At 44.1% G+C, this 10,019-nt stretch overlaps 1 long non-coding RNA gene across 3 annotated transcripts in view; it reads right to left on the bottom strand.

Annotated features, from left to right (window-relative positions):
• LOC149315559 (uncharacterized) overlaps nt 1–9,614 on the bottom strand; it is a 31,831-nt gene extending 22,217 nt beyond the window's left edge. The window contains exons 1-3 of one of the 3 annotated variants that reach the window (XR_016280671.1): nt 7,550–8,336; nt 4,692–4,763; nt 2,966–3,013 (exon numbers count right to left, since the gene is read on the bottom strand). This is a non-coding gene — a long non-coding RNA (uncharacterized LOC149315559). Of the gene's footprint in view, nt 1–2,965; nt 3,014–4,691; nt 4,764–7,549; nt 8,337–9,459; nt 9,505–9,551 lie in introns of those variants that run through there. The other 2 variants (XR_016280672.1, XR_016280673.1) reach the window with 2 other exon arrangements.
• Between the last annotated feature and the right edge of the window lie 405 nt (nt 9,615–10,019).

The raw sequence follows: 10,019 nt of genomic DNA on the forward strand, positions 1-10,019 counted from the left end.
CAGGCTTCTTTTTGACATGGCAGAAGAGGCTTCCCCAGCCTCTCCTCCCATGCCTCCCCTCCTCTCCTCCTCCTCCTCCTTCCTCCCTTCCTCTCCTCCTCCTTCCCTCCTGCCTGGGCACCCCAGTGGTGGCAGTGGCGGCTCTGTCCATTCTTCTTGCGGCGATGGTGGCTGAGAAGACTGCCGTCCGGGGCTCGTTGGACATGCCTCCATCCAACGAGTCTTAGTCCGTCCTCCAACAACGTCCAGGATGAAGGCACATCCAAAGACCCCCACCAGTAGCCTTTGCTGCCGCCGCCACTATCCTCCAGGCTGCCGGAGCCTCCCTGAGCTTGGCCATTCTGGGATTCTGGGAGGCCTCACCAGCCTGGCGGCTGTGGCGACTACAAAACAGACTGATGGCTGGGGGTCTTTGGACATGCCTCCGTCCTGGACGTCGTTGGAGGATGGACTAAGGCATGCCGAATGGAGGCACATCCAACGAGCCCCAGCCAACAGCCTCCTCTGCTGCCGCCGCCGCCGCCACCAGCACAAAAATAATGGATGGAGAGGGCCCCTAGGCAGGGGGGAAGGAGGAGGAGAGGAAGCAAGGAGGGAATGAGGGAGGGAAGGGAGGGAGGGAGGCGCGGTTGGGGCGGAGAGGGGCTGCCAGGGCAGATTTGAATCCGCCCTGAGTTCCCACTGGGCTGAATCGATTTATTGTCAAATAAATTGATTCAGCCCAAAATGGAGCGGGAAAACCCAGATCCTTTTTGGCATGGGTTAAATGGGGAAAACCATGACCCCCCCCCCCCCACACCATAGGAATCAATTCCAAATAGATTCTCAAGTGGGAACCATGCTGGTTTAAACCGGATCATGATTCGACACAATCTGATTTAAACAATAGTGGGAATGGGCCCAGAGTGACCTATCCATCCTACTATGTTGAGTTCCATCTCTGCTGTTGAAGGCTTTCTAAGGACTATGTGTTAAGGAAAATGCAACATGGGACATACAGTAGTAGAAATAAAACATGTATGTGAAAGTCACAATGACTAAGCAATAGCAATTAAGAAGCCACACAGGTGAAAAAGCTAATGTAATTTAGAAGACTTGAATGTCAAGGACAGAATTATAGAATGTACAATTGGAAACACCTGAGATTCATTAAGTGTACAAGGTGAAATGATGAAATTCTTAAGTGTGGGTTGAACTATGTGAACCAATCAAAATGGATGTACACACCCACTGGGTGGAAACTGACTAGTGGGTGGTGATTAACAATGGCTATAATAATTGCTATGTTTGCCAATGTATTTTGTGGGTAGTTTGGGTAGTTGTTGAGTAGGTTGGAGTGTATTGGAGATTGTAGAGATTGTGATTTGTAGGGCATTTGTATATAGTAGAATAAAGTAGATCTTTTATATAAGACTACTGAGTTGTCTGGTGTCTTGGGTGAAGATACAAGTGTCAGCAGAATCCTGGAGAAGTTTGGAGACATCTGTGGAAGAAGAGTGAGAAGGCTTGGAGAGTTTGTCAGGGTCTTCAGCCTATTCTCTGAAACTCTGCTGCTTGGAAGAAAAGCATTAACTACTGACCAAAGCTGGTCAGCTCTGCTGCATAACAAGGTGGTGAGTTAGAGCCAGAGGTGAAGAGCAACAACTCCCATCATCCCTGACACTATGGCCCCACAACTGCGGAATGTTTTCCCCTTGGTGGCCCCACTGGCACCAAATACTAGCTTGGCTTTGGTGTCAGATTAAAACAAGGCTTTTATCAAAGCCTTTGGATTTATGAGTGTGACTAAAACCAGATTGCTGCTATTCAGTTTTAATCCGTTTTAGCTGTTAAACTCTTTAATGTTTTGTTAAATTGTTTAATATATTTTTCAGACTTTTAAATATTAGTCCTCCTGACCTGAAATCTAAATTGTTCAAAATTCCTTTTATCTGCAGGCTGCTTCAAGATCCTATGACACAGGGCAAGTCATGAATATTTTAGCAAACTAAAAATCCAGTTGCCACTCTGTGAAAAAGAAGAAGCCTGCATTACAGGTGGATGGATTCAATAAAGGAAGTCATTGCCCTGAGTTTGCAAGATCTTAATAGAACTGTTCATAACAGGTTGTCTTGGAGGGCTCTCAGTTCCTAGGGTCATCACATATTGAAACTGAGTTGGTGGCAATTAACAACAGCAAGCAAAACTTTGGAGGTCACACAGTAGGGTTGCCAGGTCAGAATCATCTCAGTTCCTGAGGTTACTGGGCCAAACCCTGAGATCTAGGGAAAGTCTCTGGGGGTGTCACTAGGTATTATACATTAAATACCAACCATACTTGCTCGCAGCTTGTCATTCAAATACACACGTATACAGATATTGAGAAAGACACCATCTTTTCCTGTTTGGAAATTAAGGGCATGTCTTTTTGTTTGTTGTGTGCCTTCAAGTTGTTTCCAACTTATGGAGACCCTAAGGTGCTATCATGGAGTTTTCTTGGCAAGTTTCTTCAGAGAGGGTTTGCTATTGCCATCATCTTGAGGCTGAGAGTGTGACTTGCCCAAGGTCACCAAGTGGGTATACACAGACGAGTCGGGATTTGGACCCTGGTCTTCAAAGTCATAGTCCAGTGCTCAAACCACTACACCATGCTGCCATGTCAAATGAACTGGCTTCCTCTTGTCCTCACAGTGCCCTGTTCACAAAACACAGGAGGAAAGCCCTAATTTGAGTGTCTTCACAAATCTAAGGCATCCCACCCTTAAATCAGATTTTTAAAACTTTATTTTCCAGGACAGTTCAGAGCAACACCAGGTGACTGTTTACACACACATCCCACTGTGCCACTCGATGCACTGCTGCTGGCTGGGAGGGAAAGAAGCCGCTAGCATAGACCCACAGAAAACCTTTGCAAGCTTCAGCAACAAATCTATCAAACCCTGAAAATTGTTACTGTTCTACTTTGCATACTACCCTTTTCACTTGCCTGGAGATGCAATCACAAAAGTGGAGAAATTCCATCCTCAGCGTCTACCTAGAGATGAACCACAAAAACAGGAGAATCAGAGCCAGGGTCAGGGCCTGAGATCTGGCAACCATATTTCAATGCCAACAGCTAAATTTTCAACCATACCACACTAAGCGTATTCCTGCAGTGCATAATGGGATACATTTAATGGCAGGTTGCCTGGCACAAGCTTTGGTATGAGAAGCAGCTGTGGTTGTTGTGCGTCTTCAAGTCATTTCCAACTTATAGATACCCTAAAGCAAACCTATCATGGGGTTTTCTTAGCAAGATTGGTTCAAAGGCTTTATGCCTTCCCCTGAATCTGAGAGTATGTGACTTGTTCTAAGTCATCCAGTTGGCTTCATGGCAGAGCTGGGAAACAAACCCTAGTCTCCACAGACATAGTCCAACACTCAAACCACTACACCATGCTGGTTCTCACATGAGAAGCAGATATCAGAGAAATTAATGCACCCTGTTATCACTATAAGTGCACTTTTTATCTGACTGCCAACTTTCCTGGATGGAATACAATCTGTTAAAAATATTTTTTTAAATAGTGACATGATAAAAGAAGGAACAATCCTTTCGAAAGGTTAGCCTTCCCAGAATGTGCTTGAGAGAGCAGTACAGTAAAACAGATCTGAAATACATGCAGAGACTCATTACTTCTTGTACCATGTGCAATAATTTTTACCACAAGAATTAGAATCAGACAGAACCACTGCAGGCAACATAGATATGATTCAGGTATCAGATCCACTTACAGGCACCAATTAACTATCCCTGCTCCATATCATTTGTACAATCTAATCTTTAAAAAATGTCTTGATTAACTTCTCAGTCAAGAAGTTAAGAATCTGCAAAATCCATAGATCCTTCCTATCTCACATCACAGCTTGGGTGGCTTCATCTTCTCTGAATGTATTTAAACAGGAGAAACAGAATGGTTCCCAATTGTCAAAGTGATTGGACAAGGCTGCATTCTTTCACCCTATCTGTTCATAGAATCATAGAGTTGGAAGAGACCACAAGGGCCATTCAGTCCAACCCTCTGCCATGCAGTAAATCATAATCAAAGCATCCCAAACAGATGGCCATCCAGCCTCTGTTTAAAAACCTCCAAGGAAGAAGACTCCACCACACTCCAAAGGAGTGTGTTCCACTGTTGAACAGCTCTTACTGTCAAGAAATTCCTCCTAATGTTTAGGTGAAATCTCTTTTCCTGGAGCTTGCATCCGTTGTTCAATGTTCTAGTCTCTGGAGCAGCAGAAAACTAGCTTGCTCCATCCTCAATGTGACACCCCTTAACCATCTCTTCTCCTTGTGTCTCTCTCTCTCTGTGTATGCATGTATATATATGAGCATACAGGTGAAAAGAGAGAAAAAGATAGTTTTGAGATCGGATGAAACCTGCATGTTGGGAAATGGGAATGGATGAAATAATGCAAAATGAACAATGTGAAACAATGGACAGGAAGGAAGCTTTGAGGTTCACCCAAAAGTGTACAGAGGTCAGGATACACCCCTGTGCTCTCTGCGCATGTGCAAGTTTGTTATTTCGAAGTCTGGAAAGCACGCGGTAGGAACTGATGTGATGCTTTCCTGTGAACTAGAGCTGGATTGACTTCGTACTGGCCGCGGTGTAAGTCTTTGCATGTGTTAATTAACCATGTTATTTCACAAAATTTCAAATTGAGCTCACTTTTTCCTTCATTCGGGTATGAGGGACATTTTCCCATGTGAAAGTGTCCAAACTGGAACATTTTAAAGAAAACTGAAAAAAATAAGATGACAGAGGATTAATTACTATGGACCCTGTCAAACTGGGACAGTCAGAGGATATGGTTTAACTCTGCTTACAAAATCACTGCAGTGTTCCACTAATCTCCTCAACTTTTGATTTAATGGTCCCAGCCTTTGCAAAGTGGCTTCTTTTTATTATCCTGTGGATCAGCCCAAAAGACCATACAAATTGTCTTCTTCTAATTTAGCAGCCTTAACCTTCAAAAAGCTTACTAGCACTTGATTAACACAATGTTTGGGGAAACTAACCAAAAGAGCAAACTGCCTAGAATCAATCGAGAAATTGGATTTCAAACAAAAGGATGGAGAGATCAATTTGGAAAATGGCCTGTCTCTGCCTTACAGCAGACAAGATGGCAGGTCTGCCACCTATTGGCTTTAAAAGCAAAGGACTTTTGTCCACCATTATAAAGTGTGCAGATTCTAATGCCAGGTGAGCTCTGGAAATCTGAAGCAGAGCATGGAACTGACAGAAAGAGCCACAGACCACTAAATAATTTGTCTTTTGTGGGTTCTTTTTGCTGCGCGGGGGAGCCACAGGGTTTGTCCACTGAGGCTCCCTCGCGCAGCAAACACGGGCGCCGGCAGAGCACCCTTTTTGGGTGCTCTGTAAAGCACCATTGACTCCTTTTCTCAAAAAGTAGGCATGAGTTCATGGGATTGCAGTTGTGACTTCAGTGATATCTTTACTCTTTGGGTGATTTAACTAACTTTTAGTTACTTTTCCAACTAAATGGGCATAACTCAGTAACAGAGGATGAATAACTTGATTCAAGGGCTGGTTGTGTTGCTGTCTTCTGCTTGGTTGTGGTTGCTGCAGTGACAGCAAAAGATTTGGGAGGAGAGTGATTTGTACCACTGACCAGCATATTGTAACATACCCTCCATCTCAGTATAGAAGGGACAGTCCCAATTAATCCTCTGTCATCCCACTTTTTCAGATGATTTACAAATTTGAGTTTCTCCCTCCTCCTCCCACTTTCCACCTTTGTGCTCAGCTTACTTCCACTGTTGCAAACTGAGTTCAACATGAAAAAAGTTAACTATAAGGAAACGGGGGGGGGGGGGGAGAGTGAAGGGGAAAAAATAAAGAGAGGAAAAGGGAGGAAAACGGAAGAGAAGGGAGAAAGAAAAGGTGAGGGAGAGAAGAAAAAGAATTCCTCTCTTATTAATGTTTGTTTTTCTTTCTTATTGGTATCAACAGATACAGGAGTAAGAGGTTCTTAAAGAACATACAAATATAAACAAAATGTTTGTTGCCTATTACCCAGTTGTTCTCTCTCTTTTTATTTTTCTTCATATTTTCCACCATATTAAATGTATGTCATTTTTTTTGTGCAGATGTTGAACCAAGCTGTATACGAATATATGAAAACCTTTTATATTTTGTTTTAAAACTTAATAAAAATTATTTTTTTAAAAAGTTGACTCAGCAAGGGGAGGGAATTGAAGGTGAGGTGGAATCGTACCCTTCCCAGTAGGCTCAAGCAAAAGCAAATTGCTGCAACCTCTCCTAGCTTGTGTATTCTTCGTCATTAATAAAATTTTCCATCTTGATCGTACTCCGATGTTACTTGGCCCTACATGTCCTGGTTTTCATCTGTGAAATGCTGGCAGGAATGCTGTATCATGCTATGATTTTTTAAAAGAGTTACTAAAATTACACTATTTTACTGGGGGTTGGACTGGATGGCCCTTGTGGTCTCTTCCAACCCTGTGATTCTATGATACTTTTGAAAAAACTGGAGAGTAAAGAGTTATGTTTTTGTTTTTAAAACTTAACTGAATAAGTAGGAAACAGCTTTAGGGGGATGAGTTCTCTAATTATAACTAATTCCTTTTAAAAGTAATTATCCACACTTGAAGAGGGGCAGGCCTACCCTCTCTTGGCCTTTAGAAGCAAGGACTCCCCCCCCCCACACACTCCATCAATACAGTTTGCATTTGATACCAGAAAAACAGGATGTCCGAAAATCCATTACTGATGTGTACACCCAAATTCACAAACACTTGTTAGCAACCCTGCGATTAAAGAACAAAAAACATCTCTCCCCACCCTCCAATCTCCTCCCTCCCATTCATGTTGTGCAAGAGCAGGCAGGACTGTAAAATGGGGCTGTAACAGCTTGTCTCTGTGTGTAAATACTGCAGCTTTGGGGATTCCATTTGGTTAATTTAAGAGATACTTGAACTTTGCTTAAAGGGACCCACGTGTCGCTTATTCCTCCGAGTTGGCGTATGTATTTGTAATTTGCAGAACGTGCAAGTTCATTAGAATACAAGCAGTCAGCTAATTATGGCCAGAACCACTTGGTATAACTTGATGTGTTATGCATAAAGTATTAAGGAATGAGGCACCTTGCAGATCTATGTTTAGAAGGATGGGCAAATATGCAGGGCAGATCTGGCAGAGTTCGGCATATTGCAAAACAGAATCAAGGGAATGCTAATGTTGTCCATCTCTGCATCCTATCCTATCTGCAAAACTGCACTCCATCCAGTCCAGTCAAGGCCATCACTACATGTAGCAGAATCAGAATGCTGAAATCGTGACATTTTCCACTATGACTCCCAGCATCCCCTATCAGCATGGCCATTGGAGCTGTAGTTGAAAAAAATAACTTTTCTGAGTTGTCATTCAAAGATAATTTCCCTAAGCACTGAGCAGAATGATACGATAACCTCCCTGGGAGAAAAAACAGACCATTTTGGATTGCAAATGGGGGTAAGGAGGGGAGCATGCTTTGGAATACTCACTTGCTGGCCCAAGACTTTTTTATTACTTAAGGAAAAGCAAAAGATAATGTATCCAATCTTGCTTCAACTCTGGCAATGTGACACTGACTTTTACTACCCCTTTCAGGAAAGTGTGCCCCATGGATACAGCCATTGCAGTCATTCCTACTAGAACTTGGATCCTGTGCAGCCTTATCTACAGGACATATGACATTTGCCAAGTTTTTCCAGGCCTTTCCCAGTTGTCATGGTTTATGGGAGTTTTCAGGGACTTTTCCTTTTTTCTGTTCAAGCTCTCTGTTGCTACTGCTATCAAGGTTTATATCACAAGACATTGCTCCTGTGCTATACTCCCTACCTGTGCATCATGCAAGCAGCTTGTCTACATTACATATAAATCCTGAATTCTCCCCAGCTCATTGTTGTGGCTCGTGTGCTGTGCCCATAACCCTTGTTGGGACCTATGGAAATGATGTGCAGTGTCCACTACGACCACCTGCAGAGTTCAACCACGTCAACGGGACGCCAAGAAGAAGGAATCTGTGAAGATGTCTTCAACTAATAACGACTCTTACAAGTCTTCACTCTAAACGAGGGCTTTAATCTTCCTTTGCAGTATTTACAACATAGATATACACAGTGTATTGGACATCCGTCTCTAATACACACTATTTACACCAGCCAACAATAACACAACTCTGAGGCAGCCACAGTAACACACAACCATCTCACTGCCTCTCAGTAACAGACACAGCCCACTCTCAGGCACTAACTGTCTCACTCAGTAACAGACACAGCCCACTCTCTGAGGCACCAACTGTCTTTCAGTAACAGACACAGCCCACTCTCTGAGGCACCAACTGTCTCTCTCTCCCTCAGTGACAGTTGAGAACTGACAGTTGACAGTTGCATCAACATTCTGATGATGTACTTATTGAATGCTGACACATTAGCTGCCACTGAAGCTGTAAATTATCTGCACAACAGCTCCCCCTAGTGGCCACAGCAATGTCATTTCCTGACACTCATTGCATGCTATTTACATTATACAAGCCCAAACTTCAGAATCAGGTCCTGTTCCAAACACAGCCTGAGCAGTTAGCCAAAGGTGGATTACTACACAGCTGATAGCTGTCAGCTAAGGAGCAAGCACAGTCACAGAGCAGCTTACAGTTCAGAACTTACTTTACTTTAATACATACAAACTTTAAGTCCCTAACAAAGTTCAATAAGGTCCAACTCAAGCACAAACTTCAGGCAGGCCAAATAATCTCTGACAACTGCTGGAGGGTAGGCTGGGAATTTATAGATCAGCAGCTCAACACAGCTGTTGCTTATTAATTTCTGCTTCCTATAAATCCTCTGAGACCTACTTAAGCTCTCTCTTTGTTGTCTATGCTCATTGAATGTAGGTATAGGTAAGTTGCTGCTTCCTATAAATCATCTGAGATCTCCTCAAGCTCTTCCTTTGTTGTGTCCGCTCAGTGAAGATAGATATGGGGAAGTTGTCTTTTGTATATGAATGGGCAGGACTCACTGGCAGATCACTCTGGTCTGTCTCTGAGATGTGTGGCTCTAGAACTTCCTCCTGTTCTGGTTCAGCAGCAGGTCCCAGCAGATCCACTATTTCAGTCTGTGAGTCCATGCCCATGTTCTGGAAGCAGGCCTGGGCTATTTTCACAATGGTCAAACATGATTCAGAGTCTCCACCTCTTGTCCCACTTTTAAAAGACTTCACTTTTGCTCTGGATTTTCCAGAAAGCTTGAATAAGTGTGAGCCTCCATTTTTCCAGGGGGTCTGGAATGGATCCCCCACAAAAACAGTCAGCTGTATTCTGGCATACCTAGATAAGCCCTGTCTCTTTCCCTGGTTCCTTCTCCTAACCGGGGGGGGGGGGGGGGAGATGTTGATTCATCAATGTTGCACAAACCTTCAGTGGCATCACTCCCCTTGGTGTCACCTGGTGTGGAGGGGCTACCAGGAGGGCAGTAGTGGCCTACTCCATCCCACTGCCTCACTTACCTGTCTCTCACTTCCTGGCTGGCTGCCACCCAGCCAGACTTTGCAAGGGCTGCTGGGAAGAGGTGGCAGCACATTCTCTTGCCTCTTCTTCCCTCCCACTGCCTCACTCACTCTATCAGTTACCTAGCCATTTATCCAGTGTGTCTGAGGGACAGCCAAGCAAGTGGCAGTATGAGGAGATGGAAGGGGAGCACTCACTCCTCCTCCTCCTTCTTCATTGCCTGGCTTTCTCCTTGGGAGAAAGTTGGGCAGTGGTGGGGTCTTGAGAGTTGAGTGTTCACCCTTCCCCTTCTTCCTCTGTCTGGCTTCCTCCTTAGGACAAAAGCCAGGTGGTGGAGAAGGGGCTGGTGCTCAGTGCAGAAGCACCAGTGTGCACACATCTCCCTGAAGGAGTGTGACCAGGTGTCACCCCTCCTCTGAAGTGTCATCCGATGGTCCATACTCCCTGCACCCTCCCTCAAGTGACAC

The sequence above is a fragment of the Sceloporus occidentalis genome, unplaced genomic scaffold (genome assembly GCF_023333645.1).
Source record: "Sceloporus occidentalis isolate IW3139 unplaced genomic scaffold, rSceOcc1.0.p SCAF_3, whole genome shotgun sequence".
In the NCBI taxonomy this organism is placed as follows: domain Eukaryota; kingdom Metazoa; phylum Chordata; class Lepidosauria; order Squamata; family Phrynosomatidae; genus Sceloporus; species Sceloporus occidentalis.